Source organism: Notothenia rossii (genome assembly GCF_949606895.1).
Source record: "Notothenia rossii genome assembly, chromosome: 10".
In the NCBI taxonomy this organism is placed as follows: domain Eukaryota; kingdom Metazoa; phylum Chordata; class Actinopteri; order Perciformes; family Nototheniidae; genus Notothenia; species Notothenia rossii.
In genome coordinates, this window is record NC_136908.1 from 37,247,911 (window position 1) to 37,257,954 (window position 10,044).

The window sequence follows — 10,044 nt, forward strand, 5'->3', positions numbered from 1 at the left end:
GACGAGGCGAGCCGGCTGGCGGGGAGGAGCCAGCAGAGGATATATAATAGCACCGGAGGAGAGATCCTTGCTCTTCTCTTCCCTAACGAGGAGCGGATCACAGCTGTTTGTCTGACTGAACAATATCATGCTTGTGACCAACCCACGCTTTTTTTAATTAAAGTACCCAATTGAACTTTCACAGACACTCCATTTAGTCTCCTTTTAAAGTTTCTCTCCTGGACGGGAGAATAACGAACACAGTTTACACTCTCTACAAATGTTTAAAGATTGTTACAAAATGTAGAAAATACAAATAAAAAGGTCTGAAGACAAAATTAATTCAGGTGACTCTGTCTTTTATTGAAAACAAAAATAGAATACAACTTTAGGGGGTAAAATGTAACCAGCTGGGGCTTATTTTTCTATCTTTCCTTATTCTTTTCTTCTTAAGAGGGGCACTTTGAGGTTCTTCCGCATCTGCGGTGTCTAGGGTTCCTGACGGCTGAGGGTCGTTGGAGATGACTTATTATTTCCTCTTCTTCTTCTTCTTTTGGGCATATTTTCTCCATATAGTTCGCCCTCTTTGACTACACGATATTATTAACGAGCGTGTAGGTTTTGAAAAGCTGATAAAGGAATGTTGAGCCAGGGCTCGACATTAAGGGCTGCCCGATGGCCCGGGGCCATCTTGTATTTAGCTCGGGCAATGAAGCCTCACCTGCTGGTTGCCCGATCGGGCAATCTATTATGCCAGTGTCATGCAGCTCGCGGATCCAGTAATGAGTGACCCGACAGTGAAACTAAACATATCTATAACTAGTTACGGTAGTTTGAGAGGTAATTAAAAATAGCTACGTGTGATATTCTAACCTGAAGTGTGTGTTTTGTCCGCTCACTGCTGCATGTGATCATGCAGAGCTGCGTGTCGACTCGTCAGCAGCAGCTGACTCTCTCTCCAGTCAGATTAGACTTCACTCGCGTTTATGTCCATATCGATCAGATCCAGCTAGTTATAGCTAATGATATGACTACCTGCTTATTAAAAGACACCTAAACAATAAGCGTCGCTATGCAACTGGGTGAGGCCACACAGTATAGCGCAGCATTATGCATTTGTTTACATGCCCACCAGAACCCCTAGGCATTACCAACTGATCAACGCACAATCAACCCATACAGCACATCTCTTTCTCCACATTAAGTGTTAGACATTAGAATTGAGTATTCTTGTCTGTCACATAAGTGGCGCAACTGAAGCGGTATTGCGCTAAAGGGAAATTATTTTTGACCGAAGAGATTTAGATTTGCCGGCTAACGGGAACTCTGACGTCGCCATTTTGTGTGCGCTCGGCTCCTCTCGACTGCTGCTCGGGTCCGCTCGGTCAGCTTCCGGATGAGGAGGCATTCGCTCGACCAACTTACAGTAGATAACATTACAAACATTTTTAACAGGGGCCATAATAGTGTAAATAATGTTTGTTTTGGCAGTTACAACTGAATGTAATGTTTTCTACTTTTTTACATCTGGGAAGGCATTTGCTTTAATCAGGTGGAAAGTGTCTTGAACAACAACTTAAGTATTTCTTATAGCTATGCAAGAGAGCAAACACAAACACAAACAAGAACAAACAAACAAGTGAAATGAAGAATAACATTGAAATTGTACAATATAATATTGTGGTGGTTCATCTTATAATTCAGTATAGAGAATGCACCAGACAGCATCTAAGGCCTGCAAAAAAAATCTAAATGTTCTAGGGGGAGGCCCCCCAAACCCTTCGTGTGTCATTTCTTCCGTGCGCATTTTTCAGGGCAATCTCTATTGGGCTCAGGGCCATCTGTAAATTAGCTTAGATGGCCCACACAGCTAAAAAAAAAATAGCCTTTAGGCTCCTGGACATTTGTTTTATACGAGGACAACAGATGTCTAAATAAATCTAACATGTGTGAACCTTTTACAGCTGTACCCTTTTCTACAAATTCCCCCGTGGGGGTCCATCCATCTCTGCTCGTGACTAATTTACTCGTAATGTAATCTGCATTCTTACGGTAACGCTTAGGGAGGTGTTGAACTACCTCGTTCTTTATTTTATCATTGGACATGTCATCCTTTTCTTCTCCTTTTACCAACTGTTGGAGATTTGGAGGATGTTTGAAACCAACTCGTCTCCGCGTGTCGTTTGGTAAGCTGGGTAAATTCGTAAAAAGGAAGGGATTAAGAAACACCAGAATGCAAGTTAAACAATAATCTTGTTTTAATGATAAAAAGTAACAATACAAATACATCACCGAATCACGAAGCACTCTGCAGAGTAGTCCGGGCTCAGGTTCTAACCCCGTGTGAGACACGTCTCAGGAACGGCAAGTCAAAAATAAGAGCGCCGATCTTCAAAATCATCACAACATTTATACACAGAGTTCACTTCTGAGCGAGCTAGACAGTGAGTTGGCAGTGTTCCATTGGTCGGTTTCCCTTCTGGGCGGGATCCCAGGTAGTAAGTCAGTTTGTTGATTCCATGTTGCTTCTGTGCGCGTGTGTGTGTGTGTGTTTCTGTCCCTCTGCCCTCAGGCAGATCCCCCAATCAATGATTTGGAGTCATGACAGAGGACTCTTTGACAGGACACATACTCATTCCCCCTAAACATCCTCAACACACAAACATCGTATCATGTATCTTTAACAGAAGTTAATTGTTCTTATCGCTTAATGGCTTCCCTGAACTTCCCTTCACCCCAAAGTCAGCTTACTAGGAATGAATACATTTTATTGATAAGCTCAAAAGGACCTTTATCTCATTTACTGCTGGGTGACCCAAGTCTCAAGGCCTGCAGGATGTGTAGGAGATAAACATTAATTCTACAAGACTTTAACTACATTATCTGAAAATGTATCTGGGACTTCCCCTGTTAATTGCAAGGACTATTGATAATTAACAGATAGACCCTAGGGGCCTCTTCTTGGTATCTGCTAGGCAGAAGTCACTCAATGCAGAAATCACAAGTTTAACACACATTCTATATAAGGTGACATTAAAATGAATATACCAGATTGAACTTTCCTGCCATAACACGTTACTTTAATACTTCAAATAACTCAAATAATACTTCAATTGCCCCTTTTGGTCTCACCCCCCGAGACCAACACACATAAGACATTTGAAACACAACTACTGTCACTCTTCTCCACTGTGTCTGTTCCCCAACATTAAACCTCTGGGAACACAACACAACTTTTCATGTTAGTGAAGGAACTATCAGAGTGCGAACCTGAGTGCCAGAAAGCAGCATCCTTGCGTGTTGTTGAATCCTCATGCCCCCCCCCCCCCCCCCCACCTCAGCGGAAAACGCCAACAAGGGCAGCTGATAGGGAGGGGGAGATGCGGCCTTTCCTTCAAAGGCGGAACTGATGAATCTGATCAGAGAGAAGTAGACTCCTCTGCTGCCTCGAGAAGTCCCCTAGCCTGCTGACAGCCGCTTCCGAGTCGTCTGCTGTAGGGATGTCCGCGAGGTCCTTCTCCTCCAGTCCACTGATGCCTGCTTCCAAGTCGTCTGCTGTAGGGATGTCCTCGTTGACGATAGCCAGGTCCGTCCTGATGTCCTCCATGGTCCTAGCCGGTGATTTCCTCGCCGCACACTGGCTCCAGTAGTACCAGATGTCCCCCTTTGCTCCTCGGCGGACGGCATGAGATGTCCTCTGGGTCACTCTGTAGAGGCCGGAGAACCTGGGGTTGAGTCACGTAGGCCTGACGAACTCCGCTGTGTCGGCCTCCTGCTCCTCGGGTCCCCCTTTTGGCGTCAGCAACCTGTGTGGAGAAATCTGATACCCACCCCTCAAGTCTACGCTCAGGGCTTCTGGGCCCTCAGGTGTTTGACCCACCACTGGTAGGCCGCTTCAGAATTCTAATACTTGGCCTGTGTCAACAAAATAAACCCCAACATCTTCAGGTGAACTAAATAACATATTTCAATAGCTCTGAATTTCTGACAAGCATCTGTGTTATTATAAATGAAATCCTTGAGATCCTATTTAAAATCTAAATATAATATGAACTGCTAATGTCTCTGGTAATGGAACACACTAATGTTATGGATTAAAAACAACTAAAATCATGATACTGACAAAGTGAATAATTTCCTGGTGATACTTCTTCTACCCATCAGTGCTTAGATATTATCAAGCTGAAAAATGAATACAGAAATCCAACATACTGTCATCAAATGTCTTTATATTATGAATTTAAATTAAATGTACATCCCAATAATGATCTAAACAGTCTATGGCTTTTACTTCTTTACCAGGCTAGTTACAAGATGTTGTCTAAATTAAATTATATCTCAATACATTACTATGTTTTAACTTAGCTGTAATATGTTATTTCTACATTTCAAACCTCAGTTACTTTAATACTTGTTGAAATATTACAAAATTGTTTTCATTATCACAGTTCACCTTCTCATTCTCATTCTGGAATTACCTCTCTCAGTAGCCCCTTGGCCACTGATTCTGCATCTGTGTTACCTGTTATAACTCAATCAATATTAGAAACATGTCAACATTAATCAAACAGTATGTTATCCCCGGATATGGAGCAGGTTAAATCTAAAACTGTCAATCAATGGTCAGATTGAACATCTGAGTTGGGGCGGCAGGTTTCTTCCAGTCCCTAAATGAAAAAATCCCACACTCCCCCTTTTTACACATGTACACATGTGTAACAAAATCCTGTATGGGAAGAAAACCTTCAGGTAACCAGTGGTTATAAGAAAATACCAAACATCATTCACAAAAGTACATCCATCATTTTTCACAGTAAACACTCCAGGGAAAATAAGTATTCATTTCCAGCCGGCAGTCCTAAAAGAAACAGATACTTTAGATTTTAGTTTGAGTTTTACATTTGCAAACCGCCAACTCCTGTGGGAATTAGAAACGGGTCACATGCAGGGCCGTGGGAAGTAGGGGTGCTGAGGGTGCTGCAGCACCCCCTGGTGGAGGACAGGGGATCTGCACTTCCACAAGATATAATACCAAAAAAAAACGAATTTTCAGCCTTGATGTAACAACATTCATAATTAAGTAAAGATAACACCCTTTTTTCAACCCGGTTACATTTTCCATTTGCCCTGTACGATGGGCGCTGTAGTGATGAAAGTGAGGGATGTTGGCTTAGCAGGCACCCGCAGCTCACAGCCAGCGTGAGAGAGATAGAGAGAGGGGATACCGCGGGGATACGTTATCTCAGTGAGTCTATCTCAGTGAGTCTCAAACGTTTTGATCACAATTTATGTAAACAAATATTTCCAAGGCACACCTTTATAATTATTAGGATAAATCAAAACAGGTTTGAAATCATTCCAATGTATACTATAGGACAGTAAACCAAAAATATCATGTAAAACTGGAGAGATTTAAAAATATGCATAAATAAATAAATGTTAACTGGTAAAATAAGATATGAATGAACAATACAAATAAAATAAGTTACATTTATTTGTTATTGGCTATGGTAGTTTAGTGGAAATGTTCACATACTTATTTGATTCATAAAATGCAAACCGATCTTTTTCATATGGGTGTTTAGAGTTGTACCCTCTAGATCAGTCTAGTAATTGGGCGCTCAAAGTGCACCAGATTGAAGCATTTGACTTTAAAATGTTAAAAAAATCTTCCCGGGGGGGCACCCCCGGACCCCCCTAGAGGATGTGAAGTCCACCCCTCCAATTAAAACATGTTATAATACTAAATACATTTGAAGCCTTGTTATATAAGCTGTCCACCATATCAATATGTTTCTCTTTTTGTAGTGTATTGGTCTTTTGCAGAGGTTTTTCATTGCCAGCTAAAATCTTGCCTAGCAGCACATTGGTCAGAACCAGCCCTGGTGTCATCCCCACAGCACCCCCCATTTGAAACATGTTCCCACGGCTATGGTCACATGTGCGTTTTTCCAAATGTGTGGAATTGTAGGAAACCTGTGTTTCCCATGGAGCTCCAAAATAATGTGTTAGTCTAAAAACATGCTTGGTTAGTCATTGTTTTAGAATCATGCAGTTACACTGATCACATGCCGGCATTCCATTCACACTCACACTGTCAGCCCCAGAGTCTGTCATTGATAGTGCTTTTCTCAAGTCACACTGTCAGTCAGGGTCAAAGGTCATTTGGTCTCAGTCTTTTGGCCATGTGTCGTGTTCTGCAGAGACTTTAATATTCTACTAGCTGGAGTTGTACTAGTGACATCATTGTGTTGATGTCAACCAATGCAACAAAGTTTTTCTCGTGTTCGCAGCACCATTTTCTTCAGATGTTTAACAAACAAATGATCAATACACTTTATGAATATACCGCCCCTAGGAAACACAATACCTGACAAATGTTCATGCAAGGCATTCCTAAGTGAACCTGCAGAAAACGCCTTTTTGAATTAATATTCCAAATTAATCAATAACAATAATAATCCATTTTATCAATTTGTTTACCCTTAGAAGTGAACATACCTCATAATGTTAGATCAGGATGTTAAACTAAGCTTTGGCCAAATCAATCATTATTACTGTTTCAGATCTAACTGGAGGTTGAACAAACAAAACCTTTTTTTGTTTACATCATGCAAACCACTAACATATTTTCCAATTTCAGCATCAGCCTTGTTACTCTCAAATTACATCCGAAATAGGGATATTAGAAATGAAACAAATATTTAATCTTCAGAAATGTTCTCAACAAATGGAGAGTAATGCCATCTCTCTATCTAGTGAATAGCCAACATATTTAAAAAATGTCAGATATACAAAAATAAGCCTAAATACTCTTTTACTATTAAAGTCTAAAGCTAGACCTAAGCTGAACAGTTTTGGTAATGGACAATTTAATCTAGAAACAAAACAAAACTGGACCTGTGTTCTTATGTGTTCTTCAAAATACATTAGTAAATACCTTGTGAAGTATTCACAATATAACTAATCCTCTCTAGGATATGAAATCCATTCATCTTTAACCAGATACTATTTCCCTATTTATTTTTAGTTCATGATAATAATGGTATAACGTCCACACGTTTACCCATAGCTAGTCACTATGTCAAGATCTATCATGTGTGACATAATAATCAGATGTCTTGTTTGCCAAACAAGGATATTAAACTTTAACCCTTTCAGCATTCCAGACCATCATTAAACAATCCGCCTCCCTTCCCAAACACTAAGCATATCGTTCTACACCACCTTCTGATAAACTCTTGCACAGTTATGCTGTAAAATCATTGCATGATTTCTTCAGAGTCTGAACAGACTGAGACCAGCCTGTCTCTTGATCTTGTCATATTGAGAACAGTCAATGATTCATTGTCCTCTTCAGCTGTAGTCAGTGGCAGGGCCCCCAAAAAGCTAGAACCGGCCCTGGTCAGTGGGCTCCAAGGAAACTCTCTCTGGCATTGGGATGTCCTGAGGGGGAAGGGACCTCTGGATCAATGTGATACAATCAGCAGACACACGTTGTCCTCTGTACCGCAGAAATCCCCAAAAACTGCAGTACCTCTTCACGCCACGGTTGCCTTGACAACGAGGCACAAGCAAACTGTCAAAACCTCCTTTGAGATGTGTTCTTTGCACACTTCTTCTGTTTGCAATGAGCAACTTTTCACCAACACACTGATTCAGAGTACAACCCAAAGGTGGCGCACAACTATCCAATGCTGCTGTAATCACAGCAAATCAGCTACTGAGAAAAACTCAATGTAAATCTCTCCCCCAGCGGGTTACAAAATAAAACAGCTGAGTGTCTATATGGTCAGGAATGCTGAAACATGTGAATGTTAAACCCATTAATGGTAACAGTCTTCCTATTCTTCATTACTTCAGTTCTCAGTTAATAGGCAAAACAAAAAACTTTTCTTAACCACTATAGATTCATCTTTAATCTTCTTGCTTATTCTATTCTTTTCAAATTGTTTATCTAAGTTGTGTGTTACAAGCATGGTTAGATTTGTAACAGAATACAAAACTAACTGTATCCAGCGCTATATATTTAAAACAAGTAATCTGACTACAGTTAATGAATATATTTTTGGAACACTTAAAGGAATTATTACAAAATGTAATCTTCATTATTACTTAAGCTGAAACCTAAATAAATCATCACGGAACATTTTTCTGTCCTTATTACTTAATTGACCTTTCGCAAAGCCACGCCCCCCCTTGGTTACTGTTGCTAGTCCGACAAGCTGAGAGCCAGATGCGTTAAACAAAGCCATAATGGAGGGTCTCCGTAATGTCGGAGTCGCCTTAACAGACTCATTTTGGAGCAATAACGCAGCAATATCCTCCAGGTCCCGACAAAAGGGGCTACAATACGCTATGGAGGGTTATATCCACAGTATAAACATTAGAAAAGAGGGAGGCACAACATCAATAGAGGCACTTGCATACAGGTCGCAGTGCAAGAGTGAAAAACCACATGAGCTGTATGTCAAATTCGACGGAATTATTATTGTTATTTTGGAATAAAACAATACAATCACAAGAGGCATTAAATGTTGTAGTTTGTCTAAAGTTAACTACCGTGTCCTTGGTGGCTTTCTGCATCCACCTTGTTGTTCCTTTGTGGGGGTCAGGGTGCCCACTTGTGCAGCAGGATTAGGGAAGTCGGCAGTAGGCTTTCCATTAACAAAATGCTACAAAGATTAAAGCAAAATATAAATGAATGATTGCCTGTTGGCTTTCTTGTTTGTACTTTGACCACAGGTAGACTAATAACGGAGCTCAGCTGTTCAGACATTATTATGCATCAAGTGATATACATGGTCAAAATGACCTAGAAGCACAGAGCTTACAGCTGTAGTCGTGTGACTTTAGCTAACGTTAGTTAGTGAAATTAGGTTATTAAATTAGTTAGTTAATTTGTGAATGTAATCTTTGCTAGCTAGCTAGCTACGTTAGCACGTATTTACCTTGGAGCAAACGTATGTGTTTGTTGATATTCGCCATATTCAGCTGGGCATGGGGCCTGCCGCATTTCTTTATCCACTGGCGGCATCTCTCCTCTCGGGTTTTGGGTTTAGGAAACGGGTAAACTATCACCCCTCCCCTCTAAGCTTATGGGATATCTGCTATCCGATTTCCAAAGACCATAAGCACAACGCTTCACCATTTTCGCAATGAATTTGAACGCTAAGCTTGTCGGACTTCCACAGGGAGCCGCGCACGTGATCGAATATGATTGGACAACGGGCATTTAGGGGCGTGGCTTTGCGAAAGGTCAATTGTTTCAATAAAAACTAAAAACATTGTGAAAACTCCCATTTTTGAGAACATCTCTCAACACTTTTATTCCATCTAAGCACGAATATTTATGACAAACTCGTCCTATTAATCCCAAACGGTCTTTAATGGTATCTATTGTGAACTTTTCTTAATATCAATTGTAAATGCAACGTATGTTCTCTTTAGAACAAAGACAGGATAGTTGCAGCTGAAACTGGTTAATAGCAATGTTCTGTTAACCTAGATAAACCTGTTGTTCTTATGTCTAGTAAATATATTCTTATTTCATGTTACTCACAAAACAATATGACCTTTTCCCGAATATTAGTAACTCTATATATAACCTGTACTCTCTCTATACTTCTTCAAACCATCTGACTTTTCTCTCTCTCTTCCTCTCTGCGCCCTGCAGCTGCCGGCCCAAGCTTCTCTCATCAAAACCCTCTTTTGTTCTCCAACTATGTGAGATGACTTTTAGCCTCGTGCAGCACCTCTGTCATGCTTAAACATTAACAGATTCCCTCTGACAAACTTACAAAAACCTTATTTTTACTTTCTACTCCTTCTTCATAAACAAAAAACACCATTGTGGTGGATCGTTTACGTTTTCAGTTTCCTATCTACTTTAAACAACCATCAACTGAGAGTAACTGTATATGATAAAAACAACTCCTAAATAACATTACAATATATATTTCTTCCAATGAGTTTGTTATTTCATGTCTAACAAATTCTCCTCTTTCCATGTCGTATTCTAGATGGAAAAATCCACCTATTATATCTAATTTGAATAAAGCCTTA